Below are 23771 nucleotides of genomic sequence, written 5' to 3' on the forward strand. Positions count from 1 at the left end.
GTAACTCTGTGTTTTTCACTCAGCCAAATCTAGGTAAATTTTAAACAATAAAAGTCATACCTTTTAGCCAGTAGACTAATGACAATTTTCTTAACTGACAGTAATCTTGAAAAAACCTTCATAACATTTATCTTTTTCTGTTAGATTATTTGAAAGAGATCTAGTGTTTTCTCTTTGATACTAAGTATAGTAAAATCTTAATTACAGATAATGGATTTGTTGTATTCTTCTGATTATCTCATTTTCTTCCTCTCACGGTATCTTTCTTCCTTCAGTCAGCATGTCTCATTATATACACATACGCAGCTACATACATGTGCACATATCCTAAAATACAATGTTTCATGAATTAGATTTTGATGTTTGAATATTATGAGTTTACATCCTGCTCTACCATATACTGTGTGTAACTTCAGTGTGTTACATCTTTAAGTTGTGTCTTAAGTTGCATCATACATAGGAATGATACATATACCTAGTAAAAATGCTCCTGATGCAGTTATAGGTATCTATGGCTTAGACCTTTTAGGCAAAACAAAACTTAACCTATTAGTAAGTATTTGTATATTGTTGCACATATTTGAGAAGTTCATTTTTAACTATAATCATAAAAGTCCTTGTTAGGAAACTGTTTTGGTAAAAATGTACACATAATAAGTTATAATTATGAACTCTTGAGTATATCATGCTGCTGAGAAATTCTAAAATAATCCCATAATTAAAGACTCAAATTCTATCTATATATTTAAATCATGGTTCTGTTATTTAGTTATTATGCAAAGCCAGGTATGGAAAGAAACTCAACAGTACTGACTAAAGAGGAATTTTGTAAAAATTGTTTAAAAGAACCAATACTTCAAATCATATTTTTATGTTATTACTAATGATATAATTTTGACCTATTTGACAACATAAGTGATCTAAACTAAAATCTAAATTTTATTAAAGACTTAGTGAAGAGAATCCCAGAAGGATGTGGTGCATGTCAGTTATGTAACTTTAGATCTGTCTGCTTGCTGCTCACTTCCCTATCTGTCCTAAATGCTTTTGCTCCCTCACAAGAACAAAGATCTAAATGACATATATTAGTTTCTTTCTTGTTGTCTTGAGGAACATAATCTGCAAATGATTAACATGTAGGAGTGGGCTGTGACTCAAGAGTAGATCAATTGTCTAGTAAATGAAAAGACCTGTGTTCAATTCCCAGTACCATAACAAACATCAAGACACAACCATCAAGTCATATCTAAGTCATATGTAAGACATCAGCAATTTTTGCTCATACTCATTTTGGTTTAGGCTTCAGGCTGCAGTATACATAATTCAAAAATCTCTTCTTCCTTATAAAAGTAAAATTAAAATAGAGCGAGCATAGTGCAACAGGACAAATACTTAGCAAGAAATCAAAGGGTGTAATTAAGTTCTGATTTACCTATATATCTTAGTGACCTTTAAGAATTAACCAAAACTTCCTGTAAAATAAGAACAATTACTTAAACAAATTGTAAGCATCTTTCCAGTTGTGATGTACTATTTTTCCTTGGCTAGCTTAGTATTAATATGACCTTTTTTTCTATTAAGTAATTGCATGCAAATGAAATGTGCACCCCACACTACATATACACACACACAGCTTCCCTAGTGTTAAAGCCCAGTGCTATTATATGATTTAAATGAAAAGTATATCTAAAAGGATTTATCATTACATAAGATTATCATTACATAAGTGTAACATTCTTGTTACACTATTTATTTTGGGGAAATGCATGTGCTAGTGATAAAATTCCTTAATCTTCTTATTCAGTGATAAAATGCTATTTTTTTCCGGGAATAAGATATATAAGAGAAAGAACTCATTTATCACTAGTAAAATGAAATGTGTTCAGCAAAATTTTAATTAAAAGCCTCCTCCTCATTTGGGATATATGTCTTCCTAAGTGCATACCCAGTTTACTGTTGATTTTTTATTCCTTATCATCAAGAAATATCAAAAATACATTCAGTTTTAGGTTGTGGGAAACAGAATAAAATAAAGGTAATATCAAGCTGTGGCAAAAAAAAAAAAAATCCACTTGACTGACCTTATAGAACTTTCTTGACTGAATTATATCTCTGACAGTTAAAACCTGTGCTAGATGAAGACTAGAGTGAGAACAATTGTATACAGAGAGAGAAAGCAGCAATTATGAAAGTAAATTACAACCACATGCTCTTATCTGAGTTAGAACTTACCAAAAAGCTTTATTTGAACTCTGAGGTGATACACAGTTCTGTTCATGAGCAAGTGAAGAGACAGAAGAGCTACCCAGAAAAAAAAAATTGATACTTAGTCATCATCAAAGACAATACATAGTCTGGGTTATCTGTTTCTTAGTTTATACACTATAAGATGCATATTAAATGAGAAGTCCATCTCTGGGTTATTTTAACATGGGAAATAACATGATATTGAACCTATAACTGTGCTCTGATAAGGCTCTATGTTTCTTTGTTAAAGAGTTGGGTGGATTTAGCCAATTTCCTTCTTTGTAATCTTGAAGAAAAGCTCAAAGATTCTGTTCAGCATTGTACAAGGTGGCTATGTTCTTTTGTTACAAAATGAGGCACACAAATACAAAGTCATCACTGATTCACTTTTGCATGTTAAAATGTAAAAGCTCACCAGGAATCAGTGTAAGTAGATGATCACCTTAGTGATTCCAGCTTTCTGTAGTTAACAGAATGAAACTGGAGAATCACCTGAACCTCGTGATCTTGTATTTTTGAGCACCTCCTACTTTCTAGTAAGCTCTTAGCAGAAAGGTTTGAAAAAATGTGCCAGATTTTATGTCTCATGGAAAGTATAGCCAAAAGAATAGCTATTCCTGTAGCTGGAAAGCCAGAAGAAAGTTAGAAAATGCCAACTTCAAAATTGAAATGCGGAGATCAGACTTGTAGGAATAATTATACTTTTGAATTTAACATGTGGACATTAGTGTGCTCCTTCAACTCGTCCTTATAGTGATTTTCAGTAGAAGCTACTAGAAGTATTCCTATTTCTCAAAAGAGAAAACATGGTTTTTAAATTTTATTTGAGATATTTAACTAGTAATTAGAAGGGAAGTTGTTCATGACAGTGTATTATGAGTCCAGCAGCTCTCTTTGTTAGTTTGATACTTATAGGTATAAGAAGTGTAGATTAAATAGGGATAACATGTTAATACTGTTATAGTATATTGTATTGATTAAATAATGCTACTGTATTAATTAAAGAACACATTGCCATATCAATAACAATGTTATTAATTACAATTTTGTTTATCTCAAGAGAACAACACTGTTATAACTCATACTCTTTAGGTTTTGAAGATTAAGATTTAATAGACATGAATAGCTTTGTCATAAGGCACTAGAAACTAGGCTTAATAAAACAAAATTAGGAAAATCAATCCACCCCAAGAATGTCAAAATCCTTTCCTAATATAGTTAATAATCAAATCCACCTAGCTTTACAGTCCCGATGAAAGTGCCTATTTCTATAAAACAAAAAAATAAACCAAAGAAACCCATAAATGTATAGCTAAACTTAGTTTTTGTAATTTCCTTCTTAGTAAGGCTCTAGTTTTGAGTTCCCTTTTCACATTAAATAATAATGGGAAATTGTGCACATTCATGTCTTCTAGTAGGATAATGAAGATATTAGAATATTTAAGTTCTTTTTAAAAAGTTAAATATGAAACATCTTAAAAGTGCACAATTTTGACTTGCTATACAAAGTCCCTGTGTAGAAATAGAATAATGCCCTTTAATTGAGTAATTTAACTTGAGCTATTATATTGAGAAACTTCACAAGCCCCGAGTGTAAGTGATATGATCTTTAAATTTCATAACAGGAAGCTATCAAGCATAGAACAAAGCAAAATAATTTACATATCCATGCTAGTTCCTGTCATGTTAACCACTTCAGATGGAAACGCCAAGTTTTGAACAATACTGACTGGTTAATTGCAAAATGTACAATGGTTAAGGACTGAACTAGAAAATAAATGACCATGAGAACATGCTCTATGCTTATACATAATATCTGTTCAAAATGTGTAAAATGTTCAAAGACTGACTTTAATTTAAAAATTAAAAATTAAATGAAGAAACATTACCACAACTAAATCCAATTCTTGAACATCCAATATTTGCCATCAACTGAATTAATAGTGTCCTTCTATGTAACTGTATAAGATAGCAGTCATGCACAAGTTATGAGAAATCTACTAAATTTGTGGAACACATACAGTATGTGCAAGGGCTGTGTATACCAAAACTTTGGAAAATGAATTTAAGATGGCTTCTTCACTTGTCAAGTTTATAATAAAATATTCTCATAAAAATATTGAAGGAAGCATTCTGTAATAACCCCATAGATGGTAGCATTGCCTTTAATCGCAGCATTTGGGAGGCAGAGTCAGGCAGATCTCTGTGAGTTCAAGGCCAGCCTGGTCTTCAAAGAGGCTTTTTTTCCCACTATGTAATTCTGGCTGGCCTGGAACTGTCTATATAGTCCTGGATGTATGTGATCTAATAGATATCTGCCTTCTTCTGCCTCCTGAGTGCTAAGAGTAAAGGTATGCACCACCATGTTTGATTAAATCATGTTTTTTGCTTATGCTTTACATAGTGTTTGTTTGGAATTTATTCTCTCTATCTCTCTCTCACACACACACCAGCTGTCAGTGAGGCATATCACAGGGGAACTTGATAAATATTAATTGAATGGGGGGGTAAATATTATCCATGGAGACATAAGACAAATGCCTACCTGCAGCATGCATCATAAGTCAGTGATCAAGAAGAAAGAATTTATATGGAATTTCAATTTATTTTAAGAAGTTTTGAGATGCTATCAAAATAATTTCTCAGAGATATAAAATTGTGACATAATCCATACAAATTTGAACAATTTTCTCTGTCGATATAAGAAGAAATTGTCATGAGTGTCAGAATGAAAGATCAAAGGATATCCCTGAAACAGTAGACTTTTATGAGGAATGTCAGAGTTTTCTGAACATGTCACATATGCCCTTTAAAATCAAAGCCTCAGCCCCTGGAAATGGAGGAAAAAAGTATCCTCAGAATGAACATTTAAGAAAGTAGACAAGGTATCATTTTCCTTGAGAAATGGCTTCATGTTTTCATGGCTCCAGTTACCAGAGCTTCCCCAATGATGTCCAAAGAGATCACTCAGGGCGAGATGATCACAATGTGAGAATCAAGAACATATTGCTTGCCTAAAATTTGGCAAAAGCAAAATCCAGATAATTTCCAACTCCCCATTACCTGTACTACTTACCCAAAATCCCAAGAATCCCAAGATATGATACCAATAACATATCACGTGAAAAGGGACATCCTAAAGCACACAAATCAGTTTTGACAGAAAACTACAAAGAGAAGAGCTAAAGCCAAGAACCAGTAGGCATTGATTAAATTCTTCTACTAAAATCTCTTTAAACACTTAAAAAAATTGATGTCAGTGGTAAAGTAAGAATGAACTCATAAAAATGTAGCTCTTCTTTTCACTAGAATGAATAAATTTACATACTAAAAACTACAGTTTTTTAAAGTTTCATACTCTAGTTAATTAATAACACATATGTCAGTGTCTATAGACTTGGAAAATGTGTCAAAATTAAAATTATAAGAAATTATAAAAATATAAGAACAAAATAATTTAAAAACCAGATATGTGTCATTAAGAAAGAATTAAATGCAAAGATTTAGGCTCATATATGTCTTAGAGTTGAAACAATCAGGCAGTGCATTAAAGATAATTAAAATTGCTTCAATTTACTTTAATTATGATGTTATATTCTCAAAAGAAAAATAGTTAGATATTGAATATGGACAGAAGAAAAATACAAAACATCTGGAATTTATAAGAAAGAATATAATAAATTTCTCATCTGTTTGGAATAGCAGAACAACAAATGGATATATTCAAAGGCATCTCATGCAAAAAAACCAAAAACCAAAAAACAAAACAAAAAAAAAAAACAAGAAAACACAAGAATAATTTACTTATTTACCAAATATGACAGCCCTGTGAAGAAAACATCAGAGTTTTGCATAAACATGTAACAGATTAGGAGTATAGGAGAAAAAATGCTGTCAATAGACCTTGAGGAAAGATTCTAAGAATATAAACTTGGAAAAGGACAGGCCTTTCAATAACTGAAGCCAATGACATGTGATACTTAAATGTAGAATTTTAAACAGCTATATCTACTAGCTTAGAGAAAGCTACATAAATGTGAGACCAGAATTTTCCAAACTACTTAGAAGAATTAATGGAGAAACATCCCTGCTTGTTAGAATTGGGATAGATTTTGTTAACTAAAATACCAAAAGTACAGGGGAATAAAACAACAAATTTGGACAAATAAGATTTTTATCAAATTAAAGCTTTTGCTTCATAGTAAATTAGCCAACAGTGAGAAGAAACTACTTTCCCAAAGGGAAAGTGGTCTAACTACTTTGCACTTGGCAAAGTTTTAAAAGTTTGATATTCATCACAATCTATACAATTCAGGTAACCAATAAAACCATTCAATTAAAAATAACCAATAGGTCTAAATGTCTGTATTCAATTTTATGAAAAAAAAATTGCTATCATTATGTATCACAGAACTTAGATCCCAACCAGCATTTATTCCTTCCATTCTGTTTGAATTTTGAATTTAAATGAAAAACAATCTTGTTGTACATAGCAATCCCAGGTCCCTTTCTCACCTGTCCTCCCACTCCCGCATTCCCACTATCTCACCATCCCAACCCCATTCACTCCACAGAGAGGGTGAGGCCCCCGGGGGTGATCATCAAAGTCTGTCACATCATCTGGCATAGGACAGAGGCCCTCCAACACATCTAACACATTAAAGTGAGCCCACAGACTGCCCAAGCCCCCCAGTTGACACTCTCCTTCGTGGTACCTAGCTCTGTTTTATGCAGGCTCCCCAGCTGTTATTCTGGAGTCTGTGAGCTCATTTCAGCAATTTCTGTGGGTTTCCCTAACATGGTCTTGACCCCTTTGCTCATCAGTCTTCACTCTCTACTCAGGACTCTAACAGTTTACCTCAGTGCTTTTCTATGAATCTCTGCTTCTGCTTCCATCAGCTAATAGATGAAGGCTCAATGATGGTATTTAAGGTAGTCATCAAATTAACCTTAAAAAAATGACATGGTTAGCCCCTCCCCACAATGTTGCAGACTTATAATCACAGTACTTGTGGGAAGAACGCAGAAAGATTGCAAGTTTTAAGCTCTCCTGGGCTACATAGCAAGATGGATTATCAAAAAAAAAATAAAATAAAATAAAAATAAAACTAAAAATGCAAAACAACAAAGGAAACATACATACAAATAAACAGAACACACACACACACACATACACACACACACACACACACACACACACACACACACACACACACACACACACACACACACACACATACACTATACCATACCTAGCATTTTGATTTATTTGTGTTCAGCCATGGCAATCCTTTAATGGGAAACACCATCAGTGAAGGGAAATTCTAAATTCTTGCCTGTCAGTGGGACAAAAGTCAACAGAAAACACAAAAAGAAAAGCAGTTTTATTTTTCTTGAATGCATTAATGTAAAACAGACATCTGGCTTCTCCTTAACACCTGCCCCCAGATGAAATCAGTCTGTAAATATAAAGATCCAGGAAATGCAATGGCAAACTCATATGCCTGAATTCATTCCTCCTGTAACAATTTCTGATCAAGAGAATAAATCACACTGTAGACACTAGCCATGAGAGTTTATCAGGCAAGCATCATCTCACTCATGGATATGACAGCATTATTTTGTCATAAATTTATGTTGTGTACCTAGTCTGGGAGCCCTGTCTTCAGTGCTACATTAGGTCATTGGTACAAAAGGTATCATAAACTGTAGATGTCGAATGTTCTATGACTAATCAGTGTCAATCGTTGCTGATTCCAAGTTGCTTTTGTGGTCTTGGTTTTGTTTTCCCTCCTTTAATTAGTTTTTCCTTCGTGTTTTCTGCTCTTTTCAATTTGTGTCACACATTTTGACACATTCTGATCTCCTTCATCAAAGAGTAAAGTACTTGTTTATCTAATTAGTCATCTTTCATGTTTATGCATGCTTTTTATGGGTTTGGAGACTTGAAACACTTCTTTCAACACTCTTGAAAAAGAATTCCTATTTTGTTGACAAGAATGTTGCCTAATAATGTGCTCTATTTTTTCTAACAATAAAATGTTAAAAATGTTAAATCGTTTCTGACATTACAAGCTTAAATAAAGTTAACCAACTTCTTACTATAGTTGAAAATTTTAAGTTAGAATAAAAAACTTCAGACAGAGTACCACACACTTTTATCCCAGATCTTGGTGGGCCAGTGAAGAGATGGAGGCACCTCCCTTTGATTTCTAGGATAGCCTTGTCTACACAAGGGGTTTTGTGCTATTCCATGCTTCATAGTGAGAGCCTTTTTGTATGACAGGACTCAGCCAAGATCAATCTCTCTGTTCTGAACTATTCCATGGAAACCTAGGATACATAAACTTGAGGCTAAGTATAATTTTAAGTATAGATGCTTATGACTAGCAATTAGGGAAAATGGTGAGTCCCTAGGTAAAGTTATTAAAATTACTTTGAAGTTGGGGATGTTTTGGAGGCAGAAAAAATGCTACTGAAGCATTCCGAAAAACACTCACCTGAAGTTGGTGAAGTCAGCAATGATCTGCACAATATTCCTGCATGGAATAAAAATGTCTTCATGTCAGTCAAGAACTCTTAAGCTCTCTGTCCCCATACCCTATAGACCTCGGGTTGCCTTACAGAAAAATGCACAGTCTTCATCTCATCTCCTCATGACTTTTACACTAGAAATCACATAAGTGTACTTTATCCATTAAATACATACCTCATAATTAAATACAAGGCAGTGACAGTATCAATAAAAATTTATACAGCAAAGAATAAAGAACCATTCTAATTATCCTACATCTAAAAAGACTCCAGAATATGAGCCTTCCATGAAAATAGTAGGGCAACATTCACACAGACTGGGAACATCTGGCTGCCCAAATATAGCAATGTAATAATGATGACCCCAAGTGCTTTCTGAGTTTGTGATCATAGAACACACAGATAAGCTTGGGTGTTAAGAGGAGGTTGCTTTATTGTTTTAAATGTTATGTGGTTTATCGTTAGTTCTACTTACTTTTAAAAACCTTTTATAACCACACTCCAGTACTTCAAACACAAGTATTAAATAGAGATATGAAAGCCAGTCACTAAAGTTTCAATGCCTGGTAAACACAGGGTACCTGGATTGCCATAGATAACTCTATAATCTACCTTTGCCATTGGAGTAGTGTCTTTACCACACCAATATTGGGGAAAATTTAACTACTAATGCCTCCAAAAAAATCAGGTCTGGGCATAATCCTTGGCAAATATGGGGAAGGAGTCACTTATTTTCTTATATCTGTCACTCACTCACCTCACAATTATCTGCCAATTCCAAGTACAACATAGTTGAAAGCACTGCATTTAAGGGAGAAAAATGAAACCTAGGGCATGCCTCATACAGAAAATATCCTTTAATAGCCATTCCCAATAATGTTGGGTAAACGAACAATTTTCACTCAGTTTCCTCAACCTCAGCAGACAATGTACACATCTCACAATTTTACAATAAATAAGCCATTGGTCACATATGTTGCTAATTTAATTATCTCTATTTTAATTAAGTGGCATGAGGGCAGGTGTATTTAATGATGACAAATAGAAAGGACTTAGAAGAATAGCATCTACACCGTACCATAGATTCTGTGATCTCATCCTCTACTGCCCCTAAGGTAGCATATTCTCTTTTTATACAGCTCTCTTCTAATGGCTCCTTCATCCTTACCATGCAGCTCACCAGGCTATCTCAGCTTCTATGAACAATGGCGTAGCTCATGCTTTGCACTCATTGTCCTGAGCCTCCCTTCTGTTGTGCAAAATATCTATTCCATTTTTCCCCAACACATCTGTTTAAACAGTCAGGATTTTTACGGATCAACAGGGATCATTTACAAAAGATTAACTGATGTTTTGTGCCTGGTAAGCAGTCTGTAGATATAAAGTTTGCATAGTTTGAAGAAAACGGTGTATGCTACAGCAAAATCCATGTGGCACTTTTTTTTTCCCATCAGCACATGAAAAATTCTTCAAAGATAATACTGTTTGCATTAAAAATCCTGCTGAACTTATTAGGAAATAATTCTGGGCCAAAAACACTTTCCCTACATAACTTTGAAATATTATTCTTTATAATTATAAAGAATAAGTATATTCTTTTTACTGCTTTTCAGGTTTTGATCTTTCTTAGAGAAAAGGAAATTCCAATGTCTGTATATTACCTAGTGTTTCATTCAGGCAGGTGTAAATTATATTGCATTAATTCTGTTTTCTTTGGTTAAGAATTTTGAAACTTAACATAGCACAGTATAATCTTTTTATTTGCTTCTTGCCTATAAAATGGAGAAAGAATCTCCATAGGAAAAAGAAATTAAATATATTTATCTTATATTCTTTTTAAATGTTATTTACTTAATTTAGATATCTATTTTACATCCTGACCACGGTTTTACCTCCCTCCTCTCCCATTTTCTCCTGACCCTGCACCTATTCACTTCTCTGTTTCTGTTTAGAATGAGGCAGGCTTCCCACATGTATCAACAAAGCATGGTTATCTGAGTTGCAGTAAAAAAGTACTGTCCCCAACCTTCTTGTATTAATCTAGCTATGGCAATCCAGTATAAGGAATAGATTTCCAAGACACAGCCAAAGCACTAGGAACAGGCCATACTCCCATTGTTAGGAGACCCACTAATAACTGTCATAGATATGTAGAAGGTCTAGTTCTATCCCTGGGAACTTTGCTGATTTTTGGTTCAGACTCTGAGTTCCTATGAGCCAGGCCAGTTGCTTCTGTGGTTAATCTGGTGATTAAGAGCCCTTCTGGCTCTTAAAATCCCTCCTCCATTTCTTCATCAGGATTCCCAGAACTCAGGCTAATGTTCCACTGTGTGTCTCTGCATGGGTTTCCAACAGTTACTGGATGAGGGCTCTGTTATGGAAATTGGGCTAGGCACCAATCTGACCACAGGAGATCACCAGTTCAAGTTACATGTCCACTATTGTGAGGAATCTTACCACTAGGTCATCCTTGTAGATTCCTGAAGTTTCCCTTGTATCAGGTTTCTACCTAATGTTAAAAAGTCCCCTCTTTACAGTCACCTCCATCCTTTAGTTTATCATTTCCAATCCCAACCTGCCTCTAGTCCACCCAGGAGACCTCTGTTATTTCCCTTTTAAGGGAAATGCATATGTCCCCCCCTTGTTAAATAGCCACTCTGTGGATTATAGCATAGTTTAGCATAGTTATATTTTACATCATTACCTAGGAGTAAGTACATACCACGTTTTCCTTTCTGAGTCTTCAGTAAATGCTTGTAGAATAACTGGATGTCAACATGTAGAAGAACAAAGACAAATTCATATCTATCATTGCATCAAACTCAAGTAGAAGTAGACCAAAACCTCAACATAAATTCAGTTACACTGAACTTGATAGAAAGTTGAAAATAGCCTTGAACACACTTGCACAGGAGACAATTCCCTGAATAGAACATCTGTGCAACAGACACATAAAATCAACAATTAATAAATGAGACCTCATGAAACTGAAAACCTTATGTAATGCAAAGGACACTGTCAATAGGACAAAACTACAGCCTACAATAAGGAAAAAGATCTTCATCATTTCAAAACTGACAGAGGGCTGATCTCCAAAATATATAAAGAACTCAAGAAACCAGAAATCAAAACCCAAATAATCCAATTAAAGAATGGGTAAAGCCCTAAACAGAGAATTCTCAACAGAAAAGCATCAAATGGCAGAGAAAGACTTAAAGAAATGTCCAACATCATAGCCATTAGAAAAATGCAAATAAAAATGACTCTGAGACACTATCTTAATACCTATCAGAATGATTAAGATCTGTAGAGAGCTGCAAAGTGTTGTGCCTTAAAGATGGCACTGGCTTCTGCCTTCCACCTTCCCCATAGTGAGAGCTCTCTGTGGTAAACAAGTCCTTATTTGGCTGAACTTGTTCAGCTTGTTTGCTTCCATATAAGAGCAGCCTATCTGCAAGGTCCACAGGGCTCACTGGGGTTGGTCAGTGCAAGGGGATTTAAGCCTGTTTCCCCGGAGTCGCCAGAAGAAGAAGAAGCATGTTCAAGGATCCTGATTAAACTGCTAGAAGATCTTCCTTGAGTAGCGTTTTTCCTTGCTGGTCTAGGTTGGGCGCAACAAAGATCAAAAACACTAATGATAGCATATGCTGGAGAGAATGTGGAGCAAGGGGAACACTCCTCCATTTCTGGTGGGGGTGCAAACTTGTACAGCCACTTTAGAAATCATCATGGCAATTTCTCAGAAAATTGGGATTTGATCTACCTCAAGACCCACTTATACCAATCTTGCATATATACTCAAAGGATGTTCAATCATACCACAAGGACACTTGCTCAACTATATTCATAGCAGGTTTATTCTTTATTATTATTAATTTTATTTTACATGTCAATCCCAGTTCCCTTTGCCTCCCACCCTCCCTCTATACTTCCTTCCCTTCCTCTTACCCTCTCTCCCCCCTGACATGCACCCTTCCCAGCCTCCCTTCCCACCCCCCCCACCCCTATTCCACAGGTGGGATCATGTAAATCTGTGAAGTCAACTGGAAACAACCTAGATGGCCCTCAACATGTGCTGTATTTACCAAATGGAGTATTACTTGGTTGTTAAAAGCAATGGCATGAGGAAATGTAAAGGCTAATGGAAGAGATTAGAAAAAAGTCATTCTGGGTGAGGTAACTCAGAAAGACAAACCTGTTGCTATCTTATACTCTTGTTATCCTTGTTATATATGTAGATAGATGAAAATTATAATAGGAATGAACAAAATATTGGTGTAAAAGAAATTATAGAGTATAGAAGATGAACATAACTAGTCAACAACATTGTCCTTTTAAAAGAATGAGAAGATCCTTCTCATCAGGAATTTATGTGATGGGTGGCAATAGGACCAGATGTGGAAGTGAGAACAAGCCATAGTACTTATGAACAAAGATAATCTGTTGTTTTCCTTGAGGTTATGCATTTTTTCAGGGACAATTTATTATGATCATATTAACACAGGCAAGTTAGAATTTCTTTCATCTTACATGTTCCAAATAGTGGTAAGTTATTGAAGTTTATTGAAATAATTTCAAATAGTTCTTCTATATTTTCAGTGTTTAAAAAACTACAAACTGTACAAAATAAGAAATTAAAAAGGAAAAAATATATTGATGATTATAAAAATTTTCCACACTCAACTTTAAAATTTTCCAGTCTGGTACTTAAATCTTCATAAGAAAAATGCAAACTATTGTTTAAAATTAATTCTTTACTTTTTAAGGACATCTGTGACAATGTTGCCTTTTAATGTCCTTAATTTGTAATTTAAAAGAATTTATATAAGCATACAGGAAACAATGTTTTATAAGTAGATAAATTGTGTTTTTCATGAATAGAAACAAACTAGTGATATTTGTTTGTCTTAGTAAACATAAGATAAGAAGATGCAGAGATTATGAGAACATGATGTGGGTCTTCCTGCCTTTGCTAGAATAACTGGCAATTGCAGGCATCATCAGATGATCAGCTGCAACAATATTGCATCATAAGACTCACACTCTACCTGAAATCAAAGGGAAATAAAATTTAAAACAGAATATAATGGAGGAAAAACAATCATCACTGCTCATTATTTTTCATTTCCTTTTTTTTAAGTCTTTAAATGACTGTTTTTACTGGCTCAAAGAATGTGGTAGTTGTCATTTGTGTCTGCCACTGGGCCTGACAGGTGTCTTGAGAGCAAGTATACAAGGTAGAGATATTGAAGAGGTTATATTTTACAATTTAGAAATAGCAGTCTTAATGCTTTCACATATCATCCCAAATGCTTATATTGTGTGAAACCAATAAGTACCTCATATTTTTCCTTTGCCATTACTTTTATTGTCTACAAACTGGATATCTCCTAAACATAGTGTTTAAATAGCAAAGCATAGCATAGCATCAATGACATTCTGAAATTAAGACAATGAAATAAATGCAAGAAACACCTTGACCATGGGCATGTGAGAAATATACAACCATAAGTCATTTGGTACAGTTTTAATTACCCTCAAGGGTAAAAGAATGTCAAAAGCTATTTCTCCATCTGTGTCCCTTGTGTGTTACTATCTTAAACTTTATTAAAATTCTCCCCCCCCACACACAAATACACCACTCACACACATATACGTACATATATGTACACGTCCCCATGCATACACACCACATAAATTACTCAAATACCAACTGAAATAACTAATGGTAATTGAAGTAGTTGTATATAAACTTTAAAATATGTTGAACTGCCTATATTATAATCTCAGTTTTTAAGTATAAAATAATAAAAAGCCATGGTTTCTTATTTGTTGCATGTGTGTTTTAAGAATTCAACAAAACTCAGCATTTTAATATTATTTTTCAGTTTATCTTGAGAGTTGGCCAATGAACAAACTTAAGCCTCTGCATTTTTTATTAATTTATAAATGTTTTTGTTATTTTTATTTTTTTTCACAGCATATATTAAGTCAGTGATCATTTTTTAAAAGTTATTTTCATACTATATACTCTGATGTCTTGAGTTTTAAAATAAAATTTATTAGCTTTATGTTTAGAGGATTAAAACAAAATGTGATCTGCAAATCCCTGAATGGCAGATCTGTCAGGGGAATGGAGAAAGAGGGTTATACCTTCAAATATGTGTAGGAAAAATATTTTCTATAAATCTACCAGAGGCCAATAACTTGCTAGCATATTCAGACACTCCTTTATAATAAGCAATATTTTTTTATGAAGAAAATACACTGTGGTAGTTTGAGTAAGAACTGCCTTCATATGTTCCTTGAATACTTGGTCCTAGGGAGTAGCTCTAGTATGAAAGGGTTAGGAGGTGGATCCCTGGTGGTGGAAGTATATCACCAGGAGTGAGCTTTGAGATTTTGAAAGCCCAGAGTCACTCACTTCCTACTGCCCAAGGATCTGGATATAGAACTCTCAGCTACTTATTAAGCACCATGTCTGACTGTGAGCCACCAAGCTTCCTGCCATAATAATAACAATTTAAACCTCTAAAACTGTAAGCAAGCCTCAAATTGAATGCTTTCTTATTTTTAAGAGTTGCCATGACCATGGTGTCTCTTCACATAAATAGAACACTGATCTGGATACATATATTTATGACCACACTTGTATATCCTTTTGATCAAAATAATTGAGAACATTTCAAAAATATGACTATGAGTGGTACACTGAGGTCAAAATGTTCAGTGCCAAGTGATGAAGTTCAAGTCAAATAAATACACTCGTATTTATTAGTTGCATTATTAGCATTACTAAATGAAAATGAACAGCTGGACTTCCAGGACTCAATGATGGTATCTGGAACAGCAAATTTTCTCCCTGACTATGATATATTCTTTTATACCATTGCTTTCATTTTCGAGACAGGCTATTATAACATGAAGGACCCCTGAACTCTGATGTTACATTCAAAATTCATGACAGAGACAAGAATTTATTTAGTTTCCTGGGTTTCCAATAGTAGTAGTTGAACTAAGGACATGGAATCAGGTTCCTTAATAAACCACCAACTATCATTGTGTTTAGTTTTATATCAAAACTTAAATGTGATGAGAAGTGGTGTAACTAAGAGTTCATATCTAGTAATAAATAACTGAACAAACAGAAGATGGGATGGTGTACACACCCCACCATGCAGTGCCTTCTGCTTGAGGTGAGTGTTTGGCCAGACCAACACCCCACATCCTATCCTTGGAATTTTCTGGTTCAAATCTGACATAGTAGACCAGCCCTGCCTCACAGGACCATCCTGAGCCTTCCCTCACCTGACCCTTGGCCCCCCTATGCTCTCTGATTGATGTGAGTCTGGGGTCAGCTCAGGTCCAAATTCCCCCATCCTTTCCTTGGAACTTCCTGGGTTGGCTCTGCATATTGACCACCACTCCCCCAAGCCCTATGTCTAATTGGCCCTTCTCTGGCACACTGAACCACCTGGAGCCTCCTTTCTCCTCAAACTTGGACCCACTACACACTCTGCTTGAGCTCTCCAAAAGAACTCATCAAAGTCCAAACCAACCAACACAACCAAAACACATGGGGAGAGGAGAGTAGAGAGAGACCCCAAGTGCATGCAATAAAAAAGGGATAGAAAGGCAATAGTACACAATCTCATTAAACAATAGAAAGACAAATATGGCACCACCATAATCTAGGAACTCTAAACCAACAAGACCTGAACACACCAAAACAGATGAAACAGAACAGAATGACCTTAAAAAATCTTCATGAAAAGAAAATATGAGAAATCACTAAAAGAAACAGAAGAAAGACAAAAACAAAAATAGGAAGAAATACAGTAAATGATGAACCAAAAATTGCGACAAATCTTAAAGAAAGCAAGGAAAGCCAAGAAAAAACAATCAAACAGAAAAAGGAACTAATTCAAACAGTTCAAGACCTGAAAACTAAAGTAGAGGCAATAAAGAAAACACAAACTGAGGGAATTCTGGAAATAGAAAAATTGGGTAAACAATCAGGAATTACAGATGAAAGCATTACCAACAGAATACAAGAGATGGAAGAGAGAATCTCAGGTGCTGAAGATAACTACAGTAAATAGATTCAATGACCAAAGAAAATCTTAAACACAACAAATCCTTAACACAAAACGTTCAGGAAATGTGAGACACTGTGTAAAGGCCAAATCTAAGAAAAATGGGCATAGAAGAAGGCAAAGAAGCCAAGATCATAGGTGCAGAACACATAGTCAACAAAATCATTGAAGAAAACTTTCCCAACCTGAAGAACGACATGCCCATGAAAGTACAAGAAGCATACCAAACACCAAATAGACTGGACCCAAAAGAAAGTTCCCTTGTCACATAATAATCAAAATACCAAACATACAGAACAAATGAAAAAAGTATTAAGAGCAGCAAATGAAAAAGAAAAGGTAACATAAAGGCAGACCTACCAGAATTACACCTGACTTCTCCATTAAAACTTGAAAGCCAGAACGTACTGCATATATGTTCTACAAACATGAAGAGACCAGGGATGTCAGCCCAGACTACTACACCCAGGAAAGCTTTCAATCACTATTGATGGAGAAAACAAGATATTCCATGACAAAACCAGAGTTACACAATACATGTCCACAAATCCAGCCATAAAGAAAGTTCTGGAAGGGAAACACCAACACAATGCAGTTAACTACACTCATAAAAACATAGGCAATAGATAATCTCACTTTACCAGAAGCCAAAAGAAAAAGCAGGGTAAATCTACTCACAATATCAACACCACCAACAAATTTAAAACAACAACAACAAAAAAATTTAAAAATCAATGGTCCTTAATTTCCCTTAATATTAACGGTCTTAATTCGCCTATAAAAAGACACAGGTTAACAGAATGGATAGAGAGACAGAAGCCATTATTCTGCTTCATACACACCTCAACTTCAAACACAGACACTACCTCAGAGTAAAGGGTTGGAAAAAGATTTTCCAATCAAATGGACCCAAGAAACAAACAGGTGTAGCTATCCTAATAGCTAACAATTTAGACTTCAAACTAAAAACAATTCTTTTGAATTGAAGAAAGTTATTTCATATTCATCACAGGAAAAATCCATCAGGACAAAGTCTCAATTCTGAGCATCTATGCCCCAAATACAGAGGAAACCCCATTCATAAAAGAAATGCTACTAAAAATCAAAGCTCACATAAAACCTCACACATTCAAAGTCGGACACTTCAACACCCCACTCTCACCACTAGACAGGATCACCAGAAAGAAACTTAACAAAGAAACAAAACAACTAACATAAGTTATGGCCCAATTGGGTTTAACAGACCTCTATAGAACATTCCATCCAAATACAAAAGAACAGACCTTCTTCTCAGTGCCATATAATGTTATGAGAAGGTTTTTCCCGCCATTCTGTTGCCACCACCATGCCAGTCCCAAATAACACACAGAGACGCTGTATTAGATATAATTCTGTTGGCCTGTTACTAGCATTTCTGATTGGATAGCTCTGTCTTAAATATTAACCCATTTTATTAATCTAAGTATTTCCATGTGGTCTTATCTTACTGGAGAGAGGGGCCAGAATTCTGCTCTCTCCATCCTCCATAATGAATCTCCTCCCTACTTCTTCCTCTATCCTCCTGGTGTCCTAGTCACACCTATCTTGCTTTCCTATTGGCCAACAGTGCTGTATTCATTAACCAATATGAGAAACATATTTACAGAACATCTCCCATCAACATGGAGCCTTCTCTAAAACTGAACACATACTTGGCAACATACCAAACCTCAACAGATACAAAAATATTGAATAACCCCAGTATCTTATCAGACCATCATCCTTTAAAGTTAGAATTCAATAACAACACAAATTGCAGGAACCCTACATACTCATGGAAACCAAACAATGCACAAATGCACCATTTCTAGGTTAAAGAAGAAATACAGAAAGAAATTAAAGACTTCCTAGAATTCAATGAGAATGAGACACAACATGCTTCTTAAATATTACACCAATAGAATGGACACTGAGATCAACAATTAATAAATGGGACCTCCTGAAACTGGAACCTTTTCAAAAGCAAAGATCACAGTCAATAAGACAAACGTCAGCCCATAGAATGGGGAAAAAAATCTTTACCAACCCCACATCAGACAGAGGGCTGATTTCCAAAATATACAAAGAACTCAAGAATCTAGTCACCAAAACATCAAATAATCAAAATAAAAAGTGGGGTACAGACGAGAGCGAAAAAAAAAATAGATACCATAATAGAGGGAGCCATTATAGGTTTGAAGAGAAAACTGACTCCAGAGACCTACAAGGATGACCCCAACTAACAATCTGAGCATCAGTGGAAAGGCTAAATTATGCCCTTCCCTGATAATGAGATTGATAACTAATTTATTCACCATCATAGAGCCCTCATCTATTAGCTGATGGAAGCTGAAGCAGACACCCACAGCTAAACACTGAGCAGAACTCCTGGAATCCAGATGCAGAGAGGGAGGACAAGACCAGGCTACAGAAACCCACAGAGACAGCTAACCTGAACAAGGAGGAGCTAATGGGCCCCCAGACTGGTAGCTGGGAAAACATCATTGGACCGACTCAGACACCCTGAACATGGATCTCAGTTAGAATGCCTGGGCAGTGCAAGGGACTTCTGACCATGGAGGTAGGATGTATCTCTGTTGTACAAAAGGGCTTTGGGAGAACATTCCCCATGGAGGGATACTTTCTTAGCCTAGAGGCAGTGGGGTGGGCCTGGATCTTACTCCAAATGACTTGACAGATTTTGATGGGCCCTCCTGGAAGTCATCACCCTCCCAGTGGAGTGGGGGTGTGGGATGGGATGGGAGGGAGGTTGGGGGCCATGGGAGGGAGAGTGAACTAGAATCAATATGTAAAATAAGAAAAAATTATATATATATATATATATATATATATATATATATATACATACATACAGAATTTCAATGGAAGAATCTAAAAATGGCTAAAAGACACATAAGAAAGTGGTCAACATCCTTAGCCATCAGAGAAATAAAAATCAAAACAACTCTGAGATACCATCTTACTTCTGTCAGAATGGCTAAAATGAAAAAACACTAAAGACAGTTGATGCTGGAGAGTATATGGAAAAAGGAAAACATTTCTGTATTGCTGGAAGGAATGCAATCTTGTACAGCCACTTTGAAATCAGTATGGAAGTTCTTCAGGAAAATGAAAATCAGTTTACCACAAGATCCAGCAATTCCAGTCTCAGGCATATACCCAAAGGTGCAGATTCATACAAGAGAGATATCTGTTCAACTATGTTCATAGCAGCATTATTTGTTATAGCAACCTATATCCCCCTCAACTGAAGAATGGATAAAGAAAATGTGGGACATTACACTATTCAGTAGGAAAAACAAGACAAAAAAAAAAAAAAAATAAAAAAAAAAAAAACCCAAAAAACAAACGAACAAAACAAAACAATGTAATCTATAAATTTGAAGGCAAATGGAATGAACTAGAAGAAACCATCCTGAGTGAGGTAACCCAGTCACAAAAAGAGGACCGTGGTATGTACTCACTCACATATGGATTTTAGACTCAGAGCAAGATTATTACCCTGCAATCCGCACTGCCAGCGAAGCTAGAAAACAGGGAGGACCCTAAGAAAGATATGCATGGTCCCCCGCAGAAAGGAAAAGGAGCAAGATATCCTGAGAAAATGGGGTGGGGGAGAAGGAGTTGCAAAAAAGAAAAGGGGAGTAAAGGAGGGGAGAGGAGAACATGAAGGAAAAGGAAGATTGAGTCGGGTGAAGAAAAGAGGAGAACAAGAAAAGAGATACTGTAATAAAGGGAGCCATTATAGGTTTAAATGAAATCTCACACTAGGGTAATGTCCATAGACCTACAAGGAAGACCCCAACTAACCTTAAATGTCCTTCCCAGATAATTAGTGATTAATGACTACCTTATATGCCATCTTAGAGCCCTTATCTAGTAGCTGATGGAAGCAGAAACAGACATCCACAGCTAAACACTGAGCTGAAGTCCTGGAATCCAGTTGCAGAGAGGGAAGGTTCAAGACCAGGTTGGAGAAATCCACAGATACAGCTGACCTCAACAAGATGGATCACAATATTAGCTGGGAAACCAGCATAAGACCATCTGAGACCCCCGAATGTGGGTCTCAATTAGGAGGCCTGGGAAGTATATGGTACCTCTATAATGGAACCAGTATGTTTCCCTTATGCAGCAATGTACTTCAGGAGTCATTCCCCATTGATGGGACATGGAGACATGAATAGAGACATGGGGGGGGGCTAGGCCCTACCCCAAATTATTTGACAGACTTTGATGATCCCTCATAGAAGGCCTCACTCACCCTTGGGAGTAGATGGGGTATGGGAGGGAGAGGGAACTGGGATTGCTATGTAAAATAAGAAAAAAAATATTAAATAAAAATTAAAGAGAAAAAAATAAAATGCAAACAGAGGATAAGGTTAGAAGATTACTACAGGACAAACAGAGATTATCTGTTATCAACAAAAATGACATTATAAACTTTAGAAACAATTATAGGCTTATTTTACATTCTCTATTAGGAAAGTGACATAATTCTGAGTAAATGCTTATTGTCAATTTGCTAGTTAAGATCTTTAAGACCTGGAATATTTTACATTAATTTAAGTGGCACATGTTTGGAAATGCAGACATCAAATCTCACTCATTACAACACTCTTTTAATCCCCATGTGTGCCTTCATTTCCCAGCATTCTTTCTCTTTGGCTGGCAGTTGTATGTTATCTAGACAGAAATTTTCAAATTGGCACCCACTGTATAACTCTCAAGACTGAAGCTAGTTAGTGGTGATGCAATTTTAAAATGAATAATTCCAGTTTAATTCAGAAAACATTCAATGATTTACTGAGAATATTTTAGGCATTAGACACTGTAATGTATTCATTAAATACAAACTATATTAAGCCTTAGTTCCTGATTTTCATAAATCAGAATCTGCTACAGAAGATAATGATAATTAAGAATAATATTTAAAATTCCATAAAAAGATTAAAAAAGAAAGAATAATTGATATGAAAACAGATAGTCGCTGTATATGTGACAGTTGGTAGTTTATTAAGTAACTAATCTATGTAGACCCTTTGAGGATGACTATTTTTAGTTCAAGTAATTTTGTTGAACACACACTTGCACATACCCACACACACACACTAAACAACCAGAATACATAAAAATACAGATTGAGGAGTAGATAAATACTCCTAGGTGTAATACATGGAGATTGATTCAAACGTGATTTCACTTAAAATAAATGTGAGGAATGGAGAAGTAGTCAAGTATTTAAAAGCATAAAGTGATTATAAGTGCAAATTATAGCATTTACAGGGCAATACAGCATTGTTTCCAAATGCACAAAACATTTTCCTCTGTAATTTCATGTATAGAATTCTTTTTCTTGTAGATTAACTCCCTTAAAATGACATAGATATGGCATTTGTCATTTCTAATTACTTATAACAGCTAGACTGAAACTAACATAAAATACATAAAATGGGATTGAAATAAAATATAGTATCCTTTATTAGAAAGACTTTTATGGAACTATAATAAATATGTAATGTAAAGAGGAAGTAGTTTGGAAAGAACGACGCCCAAATTCCCAAATATTGTGTATAAATGTTTGTTTTCATTTAATTGGACTTTGTTATATAAAATTAAATAAAAAATACTCTATATGCATAAAAAAAAGAATGTAATATATTTATATATTCATAAGGAAACATATTTTTCTTTATAGTGTCACTAAATTGTATCCATTTATTTTCCTTTAATTGCCAAGTTTCTATATTACCATTAATTTCTTAATCACACCTAGATTTTAAAAATTGTTATGTGGAATTTAGCAAAGAAATGTATATTTAAATTTTGTTGGCATGACATGTAATCCTAAACTATATCTATTTATACTAACTTTGCTCAAATATTTAACTCCTAAGCAATGCTGTGAGTCTATCTCTTGTTTCTTGGTAATGGATTATGGTGAGTCCCTCTTCTTGTGTTTTTTTCTCCATTCATGAGGTCAGACTTGATGGATCATGAGAGAGGAAGGAGGCTACCAGGATGTCACTTTGTAACTGTCTCAAATTCCATGATCAAACTGATAGTTGTATCTGGCTCATTCTCATGGAATATTCTTCTGACTTCGGAGAACTGCTCTTTTTTTCACAAATAGTAACTGCATGTGCACAGATACCCAAATATATGCATCTCTTGTTTGTGATGACCTCAATCTGTGAATTTTCTTCAAAGAGGCTTAGAAGAATATCCCTATGGGTTTCCTTGCACATGTACTCCATTGTGACAGTTCCTCAGGAAGAGGAAAATCAATTTACCTCAAGATCCATCTGTACCATTCTTGGGCATATACCTCAATGATATTTCACTCTACCACAAATAGACTTTCTCAACCATGTTTATTGATGCTCTATTTTTAACAGCCCCAAACTGAAAACTACCTATATCTCCTCAACGGATAAATGAATTTAAAAATGGGTTAATTTACACCATGAAATTTACTCAGTCTTTTCATAAAGTAAATCATAAAATTAATTGATATATAGATAGAACTAGAAAAAAATCACCCTGAATGAGGCAACTAAGAGTCAGGATGATAACCAGGGCATGTATTATTTCATATGTATATATTAGATATTAAGTAATTGATAACCAAGATATAATCCATAGAAACAAGAGGTTAGGCTCAGAGTAAGTGACTGGGCTTGTGGGGGGGGGCAGATAGATCCATCTAGAAAAGGGAAATAAAATAAAATTAAGCAGGGAAGAGGCTGAAACTGGAGGATCATGTGGGGAAGGGGAGGAAAGAGAGAAGAGGAAGGGATTACAAAAAAAGGCAGTTAAATTCAGGGACCTTCAAGGATATTATGGAAAGCAAGT

The sequence above is a fragment of the Phodopus roborovskii genome, unplaced genomic scaffold (genome assembly GCF_943737965.1).
Source record: "Phodopus roborovskii unplaced genomic scaffold, PHOROB, whole genome shotgun sequence".
NCBI lineage: Eukaryota > Metazoa > Chordata > Mammalia > Rodentia > Cricetidae > Phodopus > Phodopus roborovskii.